The 13,042-nt window shown below is 44.1% G+C and overlaps 1 long non-coding RNA gene across 1 annotated transcript in view; it reads right to left on the bottom strand.

Annotated features, from left to right (window-relative positions):
- Positions 1 to 6,600, bottom strand: part of LOC144375963 (uncharacterized) — a 48,508-nt gene extending 41,908 nt beyond the window's left edge. The window contains exon 1 of the long non-coding RNA XR_013435914.1: positions 4,985 to 6,600. This is a non-coding gene — a long non-coding RNA (uncharacterized LOC144375963). The remainder of the gene's footprint in view (positions 1 to 4,984) is intronic.
- Positions 6,601 to 13,042: the final 6,442 nt, after the last annotated feature.

Genomic DNA, 13,042 nt, shown 5'->3' on the forward strand with positions numbered 1-13,042 from the left:
AGCGCAGCGCGGTCCTCGGACCTCCCCGGCCCGCTGGGCGCAGGCCTGCACGGGGATCACGCACCCGGGCACCGGTCCGAAGGGGACCCCGAGAGAGGTGGCCTGGGGGAAGCTCCACCCAGGGTCGCCCTTCCCAGGGCCCTGCCTGGTGGGGGCGCCTGCAGCTCCCTGCAGCATCCCTGGCCTGGAGAGCAATAGGTGCTTTCCCCTCACACCGCTTGGGGCCACCAAAGCTTGGGGCCAGGACGCAGCTAGTCAACGCGGGAGTAGCCCAGAGCACCCCATCTCTTCCCCAAATTAATGTTTCATGTACAGCCTATACACATAACATGAAGGCCATTTTATAGAATGTTTTAGTAAACTCGGCCACAAAGGAAGGGCTGAGCCTCACCTGGCTGGCCCTGTGACTCTGGGCCCAGCCTACGTGACAGGGGCATCCTGGACTCTCCCGAGCTCGGGGTAGAGCTCTAGTCCAGCGCCCAAGGCCCCCAAAAGGAGAGAAATCAATTCAAATAGAACAGCAACACTGTTTTTATGTGAGATGATAGAGTAGAATGTGACAGAATATACTCTGTATTGCACACGTGGTAATGTAACAGGACATAAGATTGACCTACAGAAATCAACAGCCTTCAATGACATAACAACCAGGTAGGGGATATAAGGTGCAACAAGCCCATTTCCAACAGCAACAAAGAAGAAAATAATACTCAGTCATAAATTTGGTAGGAAATGTTCAAAATCTGTATGAAGAAAACACCAAAATACTCCTGAAAGACACAAAAGCAGATTTGAACAGTCATCTTTGGTTCTTAGAAAAGATGACTCAATATGATAAATCTGTCAGTTGTCTCCATGTTAATTTATGAATTGAATGCAATTTCAATAAAAATGTCAAAATATTTTTTTTTCCTAGAGCCTAAACTGGCACTAAAATTCACACAGAATAAATACACGTAAGAATAGTTGGGAATACCTGAAAAAGAGAAGCTAACCAGGAGGTCTGACTCTACCAACTATTACCCTAAAACCTTTGCTGTTAAAACAGTGTGAGACCTAGATGGGGAAAGTAGGTCACCAGAAGTGGGCCCTGGGAGGGTTCGTCTGGCCCCCTGGCCCCTTCCCCCCTCTCTACTTTGTGGCTGCCTTGGGCTGAGCAGCTGTCCTCTACCATGCCCTTCTGCCATGATATTTCTGTCTTGGAGCCAGATGACCATAGACTGAAACTTCTGAAACTATGAGCTTATTTATTTTTCATTTATTTGTTAGTACAAGAGATTGAGCCCAGGGGCACTTAACCATTGAGCCACATCCCCAACCCTTTTTAAAAATATTTCATTTAGAGATAGGGCATCTTTCTAAATTTCTGAGGCTGCCTATGAACTCTCCATCCTCCTGTCTCAGCCTCCTGAGCCACTGGGATTACAGGCATGTGCCACCATGCCTAGCTGAAACTGTGAGACTAAATGAATCTTTCCTCCCAGGCATGGTGGTGCATGCCTGTAATCCCAGCATCTGGGAAACTGAGGCAAGAGGATCAAGAATTCAAAGCCAGCCTCAGCAACTAAGTGAAGACCTAAACAATTCAGCAAGACCCTGTCTCCCCAAAAAAAGACTGGAGATGCTCAGTAGTTAAGAGCCCTTGGGTTCGATCCCCAGCACAAATAAATAAATGAATAAATAAATCCTTTCTCCTTTAAGTTGTTTTTCTCAGGTACATGTCACAGCTACAAAACACTGACTAACACAATGCACAAGATTATTCACTGTAATAATGCTTTGGAATTGCAAAATATTGGAAACTATCAAAATGCCTATAATATAGGAGATGTAAACATGAAGAATGTCACATGGGTACAATGGAGTACTCTACAGTTGGGAAAAAGATGGGCAGTTCATGTAACTGACCAGCACAATGGCTAGATAAATCATTAAATTAAAAAAAATAAGCAAAGATAACAAAAATTTTTACAGGACAGGATGAGTATCCCTTTTCCAAAATGCTTGGAATCAGAAATGTTTCAGATTTGGGATTTATTTGGACTTTGGAATATTGGCATACACCCAATAAGATATCTTGGGAAAGAAACCCAAGTCTAAACATGAAATTGATCTGTTTCCTGTATACCCTATACACATAACCTGAAGGTCATTTTATAGAATTTTTTAGCATACCTGTTTTGACTGTGACCCATCATGATGTCAGGTGTGGTGTTTTCTCCTTGTGACATAGTGTTGGCTCAAAAAGTTAACACATTTTGCAGCACTGGAACATTTGGGATTTTACACCTTGTACTTGAAAAAAGAAATAAGAATAATATACAGGTGTCTGGTTATCTTGGCAAAAAAGAAATACAAAGAAAAGATACACCAAAACCTAGTGAGACTGGTTACCCAAGGAAGAGAAATAGGAATAAAAAGGGATTGGAAAGGTTGGAGGAGGACCACACTACCCTGAGTGGCCTTTTCTCCCAGTGTTGCCTTTGTTCTGTAAATGACCCCAAAATAACAATGAAATCCACATTGTCAGACTTGAAAACACAATACAAAGAGAAAAAAATGAACCTAGCAAAATTCAAAATATTGTTTACAATCCCATAGAAACAGCAAAACTATATTTCAACTACATAGCCTCCAAATAAAGACATAAAGAATGGCAAACATGGACCTCTAGTTAGTAGGTAGGTTTGTTTTTTACAAACATAATGAAAACACTCTCAATGTGTAATAACAAAATAAATATGGACTGTCAGAAAAGAAAGTCACAAATATGGACAAGGGCAATGAACCCTACAGTGTTGGATGAGAACTAGAGATCAGTATGAACTTGAGATTTTTTAGTAGAATTATATGTATGGGGCAGTTTATGTGTGTGAATATATGCAAGTATATATTCCCAGGTTTATCATCTGGTGGAGTCTGGGGTCAATGACATGCCAATGACAATGAGCACACTGATCACCAGCTGTGGAGCTCCTCAACACCACTCTCTACTACAAAAAAGCAGCACGTTTTGGAGAAATGGCTGATTCTGGTGCTGGGGTAGGGAAGGTCCAAGCTTCCTTACTGGAAGGTTTATTGTTCCGGAAACCTCAGAAGTGCTGAAAGACTAGGATATGTCCAAAGAACACAGGAGGCGACCTGAAGGAATTCCCACCGATTGAGAATGAAAGTAAACGGTGGCCGTAGTGCAGGGTTGGTTCCTTATGTTTGTGATATAAAGGAGGAAAGCTTCTTCTTATAGAACGCCAACAAATCATTATGGATAAGGCCGCTGGAAAATCAGTATGTGACAAACACCAAACTTGGGGTCCAGCTGTCATCAACCAGTGCTGACGCTAGTAGACGTCAGCTTAATGGAGAGTAAAATGCCTACTAATCCCGGCCTCCCACAGCACACTTCCTAACGACTGTGACTTGAAGAAAGGTCCCTAGAGGGTAACTGGGCCCAGTCTCAGAATGGAGGCTGAGCGTGGGGACAGCGGGGGTTCTCGTGCGTACTCCGTCCTCCTGGGAGAACCACAGCTCAACTCTGCTGCCCTTGCAGCCAAGATAATCAGCCTCTAGAAAGTACCATTTTGCCACTGGACCTGACCAATCGCGGTGACCCACGATCCACTAACCAAAACTGAGCACTGTCAGAGCTGATTACAGGACTGTGACCTGCAATCGACCAATCAGGACCGAGCACTTCCAGGCCTGACCAATGAGCTGTGACCTGCAATCGACCAATCAGGACCGAGCACTCCCCACAAGCCTGCCAAGCGCCTCTGGGTGGGAAAGTGGGTCAGAACTTTATGTAAGCCAGAGCCAGCCTGTGTTTGTAGCTGGTTATTGAAATAGAGTTTATCTTTTTATCTTAAATTTATTTCTAACGGATTTTATTGACGTTACAAAAAGCAAACTAATAACTTTACAATGGAGAAACCTGATAATCACCAGCTTAACCAAGTGATCAAAGCTAATATCACTAGCAAAGAAACAAACCAGAAGAAGGAGGTATCACTTCGTGGTGTTCTTACTGAATAGGCGTAATAACTTCAATTTAATCATAAGGAAACACAAAACAAGTCCAAACTGCAGAATAGTCTACAAAATAATTGTCCTATCTATTTATTCTCTTTTAAAAGTTCGGAAGTCATAAAAAAAAAAAAAAAGGCCAGACCAATAAAGTACAAAATATACAAAATAGAGCTGGGGATGGGTTGTGTGTCCCTGAATTCAGTCCCAAGTGGGGAAAAAAAAATTACATGGATTCAGCTAAGAAACCACATAATCTATCTGATTGTTTAGGGAGAAATTCAATGAATGTTAAGAGTCACTTATATAGTTAGGAAAAGAGAAAAATCAGTAAACAGAGATCTGAAAAAATTCCCAGTATAGATAAAAGATATAAGGATTTTTTTTTTAAAGAGAGAGTGAGAGAGGAGAGAGAAAGAGAGAGAGAGAATTTTTAATATTTATTTCTTAGTTCTCGGCGGACACAACATCTTTGTTGGTATGTGGGGCTGAGGATCGAACCCGGGCCACATGCATGCCAGGTGAGCGTGCTACCGCTTGAGCCACATCCCCAGCCCAGATATAAGGATTTTAAAATTAAAAATGTATAAAATATAGAGGGTGGAGTGAAAAGATCTTAGAGGATCTAAAGCAGAGTTCCCAAGAGACAATAAAAAAGCAAGGAATCAAAATAATATCAGAACTAATAAAGGTCACAATTCTCCACATGTGATGAATCCCACAATCCAGGGAGCACAACATATACTTAGCAGGATAAATAAAATAGAAAGACACTGTGCTGAACTGCACAACGCCAAAGGCAAAGAGAAGATCTTAAAAGCAGTCTCAAAGAAAAATAATCCAGATCGCAAGGTCGGTCAAAGACATTGCAAGCTAAACAGAAACCTTTAGATAAATAACCGTCAAGAACATAAGCTCCAAAATTTTTAAATATTAGCAATTTTTAAATATTAGTTTGACTTACCCAGCAATGTGAAAATAACACAGGAAACTGACCATAGGAATCTTGAGTTTGCCTAACATTTGAAAATGAGTCATTAGGATTCAACACACTGCTCCGGGAATGTGGCTTAGTGGTGGAGCATTTGCCCAGCATGTGCAAAGCCCCAGTTTCAATTCCCAGCATTGCAAAAAAAAAAAAAAAAAAAAAAAAAAAAAAAAAAAACCAGAAAAAGAATTCAACATGCTAACAGAATGCAAAAGAAAAAAATATGTACTTATTTCATGTTGGAAAATTTAAACAAACGTCAGTGAGATGGGAAAAACCAAAAGCCAAAAAAATGCAACTCCCTAGAAGTTAAACACAGGAAATCTTTTGAGAATCGGAGAGTAGTCGGAGTCCGATGAAGCTGAGGGGTTAAGCAAGACGAAGTTGAGAATTGACCTCTGGGTTTGGCTAGATGAGAGCCACTGGTGAAGTCTTCAAAGTGATTTCAGTGAAACTTAAAACCTCAAGGCTACAGGGAGATAAGGAAGTAGAGATAGGGTGAACAAAGAAGTCTTGTGTTCTTAAAAAGCAAGATTTTCAGCATAAGAGAAAAATATATATGATAAGTTAGGATAAAATTCATAATCTTTCATTTGAATTGGAAGTAACGATATATTTTTCTCTTCATAAAAATTCGTGCTGAAGAGGGTCCAAAAAGTGTGGCCCATCCAGTAACAATGAGCACCATGGCCCCCAAATTATGGTTTCTAAAAATCATTTCCCATAAAAGGGAATCAAAGGCTAGTTTCAGATCTGGGACAGAAAAAGTAAAAGATTGGTCTGGAACTTCCCATTCCATTAGAAACCAAGGGCATCATAAAAAAAGCCACAAGACCGTGTCAAAAGGAGAGAGGCCAACTTCAAGGGCTAACTCTTAATGCCAAATACAGGAAAGAGAATTTGAGCATCAAGAATAATAATGACCACGGTGTGTTGGAACACATCAGTTAAAATTCCAAAAACTCAAGATGAAACTAAGAAAACAAAGTTCAAGAACAAAAACCCCAATAACAACAAGAACCCATTTTGCTAGTAGGAAAATGGATCTAGATAATGAGCATTAAAAGCTGCTAAAAACTGGGGCTGTGATTGTGGCTCAGCAGTACAGTGCTCGCCTCACATGTGCAAGGTCCTGGGTTTGATCCTCAGCCCCACATTAAAAATAAATAAACAAATAAAGTTTAAAGAAAAAAAAAATTTTAAAGCTGCTAAAACTACCTAGAATAGAGAAATATAGGGAAGGAGTAGGCGGGACCATGGGCTTATGGGAATGGGCACAGGGTTTCTGGTTGGGCCGATGAGAAAGCTCTTGACATGGTTCCATAGCCTTGTGAATGCACTTAATGCAGCTGAATTGCCTAATTAAAACGGTTAAGTATAATTTTAATGATAGGCACCTTTTATCACAACAAAAAGCTTTTTTAAAAAAATGCTTAAAAAACATTAAGTGAGGGGCTGGGGATGTGGCTCAAGCGGTAGCGCGCTCGCCTGGCATGCGTGCGGCCCGGGTTCAATCCTCAGCACCACATACCAACAAAGATGTTGTGTCTGCCGAGAACTAAGAAAAAATAAATAAATGTTAAAATTCTCTCTCTCTCTCTCTGTCCCCCCTTCTCTCTCACTCTCTCTTAAAAAAAAAAAAAACATTAAGTGAAAGGGTTCTAACAAAGGATGAGTCAGGCTGACAAAACCTGAACCTAAGGATTAAGTTTAATACCAAAGTGAAAGACAACCAGATATTAGGGATCTATGGACAGATGCTGTGAGTACCATATGGCTGTACCTCTTGTTAACACAAGATCAAAACTGGATCTGATCAAGCTGCTTAGTCAGCATACAGTCAGGAGAGTGCAGAACAAACACTGGATTCAAACACCAGTTCAAAACGTAAGAAATTCTCCAAGACATGATTCAGCTTGTTTTACTTCTACAAATAAGGGAATCATCCTACAAATAAAAAGAGAAAAGTAAAATTGGCTTATATTAAAAGAGACTCAAATGCAATGTGCTGATCTTGATCAGACCCTAATTTGAACAGAATGGCTATAAAAAGACATTGGTGTGCCAGATGCAGAGGCTGGTGCCTGTAATCCCAGTGATCCAGGAGGCTGAGGTGGCAAGTTCAAGGCCAGACAGGTAATTTAGTGAGATCCTATCTCAAAATAATAAATTAAAACGCATGGGGATGTAGCTCAGTCCTAGATCATCCCTGGGTTCAATTCCCAGTACTGCAAAAACAAACAAACAAGTAATGAAGCTGAGAATGTACAGAGAGAGAAGAGGAAGGGAGGGAAGGAAAAAAAAAAAGAGGTAGGGAGGGAGGGAGGAGGAAAAGGGAAGAAAGAGAGAGAGAGAAAGAAGGAAGGAAGGAGGGAGGGAGGAAAAGAGAGAGAAGAAAGAAAGCAAATAAGTAAGCAGGCTGGGCACAGTGGTGCACACCCGTATCCCCAACTCAGGAAACTGAGGCAGGAGGATTGCAAATTTGAGGTCAGCTTCGCACATTAGCAAGATCCTAAACAACTTAGAAATAAAAAAGGCTGGGGATGTAGCACAGTAGTAAAGTGCCCCTGGTTTCAATCCCCAGTACCAAAGGGGAAGGAAGGAGGGAAGGAAAAAATGTGGTCAGTTCATTAGTATCAGGGATATCGATGCTAGGGAACCTCGTTCAGTGCAATCATAGACTATCAAGAATGCTGCAGTTGGAAGTCACATTAGCAAGAATGGAACTCCCACTCCTGCCTGGGAGATGGGCACAGGTCTCCTGACACAGAGGAACGGTCCCATCTCCACCTGTGCAGAGCTTCTGATAACCAGTTTTTGAACACAACCTTCTCTATGTATTTGTTCAATGAACAGGACGCTGAGTCTGATTTTCAGCCCCAGCCTTTACTCCAGTCTTGCTTTATTTTAAGTCTATCAAAGAACTGCTTCCTTTATATTTCACCTCATTCCATCCTTTCCCAAATCCACTAACCATGTGTCTCTTCCTCTGGATGGGGAGGCATCCCAGTTTCCCTCCCATGAGCCTGGTGCCAGTGAGTTAGTAAACAAAACTGTCCCCCAGTTCTTTATCAGATGGGTTTCATGGTATTACTGGAGAGAACTGTCACCTGTCAAGACTCCAAGACTCTCATCATTTCACACTCCTGGCATCAGAGTTCTAGTCCAGAGCCCTCATTCTAGGGGTCCCAAACAATCAGGTCTGCCGCTCCCCCAAGAAAAGGTGAACTTTTAAAAAATATATTTATTCTCAAGTTTTAGGTGAACACAATATTTTACATTTATGTGGTGCTGAGGATTGAACCCAGTGCCTCGTGCATGCTAGGCGAGCGCTCCACCACTGAGCCACACCCCAGCCCCAGAAAAGGTGAACTCAATCACTATAGCTACCCTGGGAAGGCAGGGACCAGGCATCTCAGCCCTGTCTTTGGGGGCACTGACATGAGCGTTAGGTTTAAGTAGAGGAAGAATTGGGCGGGGGGTGGGGGGTGGGAGAGACTGCATAATTAAGCAGTCTTGGACAGACTTTGGTCTGGTGGATCCTTAAAGCAGCTCTGGTTCTGTGAGGTGGCTCTGGAAAAGTCATTATTGTTTGAGGTGGCACTCTGGTTCCCATAGATGACTGCCCTGCTCAGGTGGGCAACCTCCGCTCCGATCAGGGAGTAACTGCTCTCATGTAAGAGTGTGGTCTCACCATGAAGGTCTGTGAGGCTCTGCGGAAGCTAAGGGGGTTACAGGTTTAGAGAAATGACTGGGGACTTCCAGGTGCTGCTCCAGGGGCCTGGAATGGACAGTTGAGGATCTCTGCAAACCTTGAAAATACCCTCGTTACCCCAGTCCCGAAGGTCATTTAGGTAAAGGTAGGGCTAATCATCTTGTATGACCAGTTTTTCTTTTTACAACAGACACTCCTTTTTTTTTTTTTTTTTTTGGTGGACAATAATATCTTTTTATTTCAAGTTCTTTTAATTTTCTTTCCTCTTCTTTTAATTTGAAAGTTTATTTAATTTTTATTATTAGTTGTTCAAAACATTACAAAGCTCTTGACATATCATATTTCATACATTTGATTCAAGTGGGTTATGAACTCCCATTTTTCCCCCGTATACAGATGGCAGAATCACAACGGTTACACATCCATGTTTTTACATAGTGCCATACTAGTGACTGTTGTATTCTGCTGCCCTTCCTATCCTCTACTATCCCCCCCTCCCCTCCCCTCCCCTCCCCTCCCCTCTTCTCTCTCTACCCCATCTACTGTAATTCATTTCTCTCTCATTTTTCCCCTTTCCCCTCACTTCCTCTTATATGTAATTTTGTATAACAATGAGGGTCTCCTTCCATTTCCATGCCATTTCCTTTCTCTCTCACTTTCCCTCCCACCTCTCGTCCCTGTTTAATGGTAATCTTCTTCTCATGCTCTTCCTCCCTGCTCTGTTCTTAGTTGCCCTCCTTATATCAAAGAAGACATTTGGCATTTGTTTTTTAGGGATTGGCTAGCTTCACTTAGCATAATCTGCTCTAATGCCATCCATTTCCCTGCAAATGCCATGATTTTGTCACTTTTTAGTGCTGAGTAATACTCCATTGTGTATAAATGCCACATTTTTTTATCCATTCATCTATTGAAGGGCATCTAAAGACAGACACTCCTTAAGAGATTAACATGCCTTTGTGCAGAGCTGAGCAGGAATCTGACCCAAAGTGTAAGGTAAAAAAGGAGACAAATGCAAAATGAAAGCAGAAATTCCTAGTCCTTACCCTACTTTCAGCGACTCACTGGACATCTGAAGGCCCAGTGAAGAGTCGGTGGTTCTAGCCAAAGCAGCCTGGAATCCCCTGCTGTACTAGAGCATGGGCTAAGACAGTGGCAAAGGCACTTAGAAGCTGATGCACCCTAAGAAATACGGTATGGGATCCAGAATGTGCCACCCCACACAGAAGCACTGCGGAACTGAAGGCAATTCAGAGTCCACCCTCCCTCTGTTGGCCTAAAGGCAGGACACAAATCTGCAAAGACAGAAGAAGCCCTGACCTCCACCAGGGAGCACCAAGGCTGGCCAGCAAGATGCTCCGACCCTTGAGCTGCACCAGGGGAAGGCTGGGCCGGCTGCGCTCAAACCACGCTCACCAGCCTCTGTCCCCCAGGAATCTGCCTTCCCCAAGTCGTCCCTGAGGGACTCAGAGTCCTTGTCCTCAGTCTCATCATTCCTCTGAAAACCCAGCGCTCTTTGTGGACAATGCTACAGAAGCCAGAATCCAAAGCCACTTCTGGACTGATTCCTGGTGTCTCCACGTTCACAGGAAACATACAGGTTGATGAACTTCTGTTGGTTTTTCTTTTAGTCTGTGTTTTGTTACGGGGCTGTTTCCTAAGAACGTATGGGCACGGAGGGGAAAATGATTTTTCTTCCTTTACAAGAGATACGTTGAAATCCATCATGGTAGACAGAAACCACTTTCTGGGGAGAGAAATGTAACATTCGGAAGGTCATACAAAACCACAGCCAGTGCAAGTTCAAAGCCAGCCTCAGCAACTTAGTGAGGCCCTAAGCAACTCAATGAGATCCTGTCTCTAAATAAAACAAAAGAGGGGGGGAGGCTGGGGATGGGCTCAGTGGTTAAGCACCTCTGGATTCAGTCCCCGGTGCCAAGGAACATCAACCAAAAAAAAAAAGAAAAGAAAGAAAAGAAACACCTAAGCAGGACAGGTCTCTTTCCATTCATTTTCTTGTACCACTTGTTCATCGATTGTGTCCCGGAAGCCATCAAGGTTGCTTTTGTGCGAGAGGAAATCCATAAGAGTAAGAAGATTCAATCAACAAAATTTCCCCTCTACCCCGGCAAAGTCTTCATCACCACCTAGGGACCATGATGTGACTGGCAGCCACCAACCTGCCAGATAGGACAGCAAGGAGCTGGGGCAGGCGCTGGACGTCCCTCGACCCTGCGAGATGCTCAAGCCCACGTCCCTGCCAGTCCCTGCCAGTCCGTCCCTGCCAGTGTCCACGGGTGTGAACCGAGTTCCGATCCTTCACGGCCTGCCAACAGGGCTGAGTGAGGAGAGCGCCCGGCGCGGGGACACCCAGGCGCCGGTGGGGTCCGCGGTGCGGGTGGCCCCCTCCCCAACACCGGGCACACCCAGCTGCCCAGACGGGAAATCAAGACCCAGACCCGGGGTCCAGCCCCGTCCCGGTATAAAATCTCCCACGGTGGCCGGAAAAGCCCAAGTCCTCTCCCTCGACCACCGGGGATCAGGAAGCGCTGCGCGAGCTCCGGGGACCTCCGCACGCCTCCCTGTGATTGACAGGTGAAGGGGGCGGGCTTGTCCAATGAGAAGCGCGCGCTGCAGCCCGGCGCTCCCTCCTGGGCCTCGGACGTCTATTGCGGGAACTGTCCCCTGGCCACACTTCTGCAGTGCCACTGTCTGCCCCGACGTCCGTTCTTTTCCTTTCTTTCTTTTCTTTTCTTTTATTTATTTTTTGTTTGTTTTTTTTGGAGGCCCAGCCCCTGGCCTTCCTTGTCTTGTGCAGGCAACTCCAGTTTCTGCCTCCACCATCTCCATGTGCTCTGGGGGTGTGTGGGGTGTGTCCCCATTTCCCTCTTGTTATAAGGACTCCACATATTAGATTAGGACCCACACAAATCTATTATGACCTGATTTTAATTTGATTCTATCTGCAAAGACCCTGTTTCCAAATAAGGCCACAGTCACAGGTTCTGAGCAGACGTCAGCTGCGGCAGCACGTGATTCTGCCTGCCCTGCCCTTCTTTACTCCTTCACTCCTCAGACTTTTTTATTCAGTGCCGCTGGGCAAAGTGCTGGGAAACGTAAAGAGGGTGAGCACACACCCCCTCCCCCGTCCCTGAAGCTTACAATCCCAGGGAAGAAGGAGAAACTGGAGAGTGGTTCTAGTTTCAAAACTTTGGGGGTATGTGGAATAATCCACTGAAGTACACATCTTAAGAATGTAACAAAATGCTTTTATCCTCCTGGAGAATTAAGGCTCTTTACTTCATAAGATCCATCCTAATAAAGATGCAAAGAATGGAACCCACACCTGTCACGCATCACTACACACCTCCTCAAGTCTACCTTACATTTTAGGGGGGGGTATTTTTTTTAATTCTTATTTAGTATTGATCAGTGACAGGCGTCTTTGTTACTTGGGCTTCAGAGGCTTACCAAAGCCATTGCCAGAGAAGAGCTGGTGGCAGAAGTGGGAGAGAATATGGAGCAAAGGTAGCTGCCCCCGAGGACACCGTCCAAAGGGCCCTGGGTGAGAAGGGGAGGCCTGAATGAAGTGCTTCCAAGGAAGATAAATGCCTGGAGCCAGAGAGATGCAGTCTCTTCAGCCCTTCCCAGGTGACAGAGGAGTACCTTCCCATACACTGTCAGAAGCAGGGCTCAGGTGTGATGGGAATACCAACTATTGCAGGAAATTCACTCACACCCAGTGCCACCCTGTCTAGGTGACTGCTTGACACCTGTGACCTCTGGAGGAGTCCCCCTCCCTGATGGAGCCCTTTGCCAGGCACTCTTGGGACATGCCACCCTGCCTGCCCCTTCTCCTGGGATGCTGATGTGTCACCAAAGGGGTACCACAGCCTGCCCACCTCTGAAGTCAGGGCGGCATCTCTTCTCAGTATCCCTTCCCTCTACCTGAGGGCTGTCTCCCCAGGAGATCTCCCTCCGTATACCACACGCCTCCAAATCCCTGGCTCAGGCTCTAATTCTGGGGAAGGCAACCTTGAAGGAGTCCTTAAGAGGGGTTTTTAATTCAGACAGCCGACTCCAGTTCTGAGGATAAACCTGACACCTAACGAGTCACTCATTTCTTATACTTGGTCTCATGATATTATCCAGTCATTCTTTTCTGCCATTAAAAGTCTCCGCCAGAAATAAATTTTGAACTGGCTTTCTTGGAAGTCCAGTCCAAGATTAAATTTAAAATAAAATTTTGATATTTAAAAATATAAATAAATAAATTGTGTGTTCTTATCAAAATTTTCTTTTTTTTTTTTTTTGAGGAA

This window comes from Ictidomys tridecemlineatus, chromosome 3 (assembly GCF_052094955.1).
Source record: "Ictidomys tridecemlineatus isolate mIctTri1 chromosome 3, mIctTri1.hap1, whole genome shotgun sequence".
Classification (NCBI taxonomy): Eukaryota; Metazoa; Chordata; class Mammalia; order Rodentia; family Sciuridae; genus Ictidomys; species Ictidomys tridecemlineatus.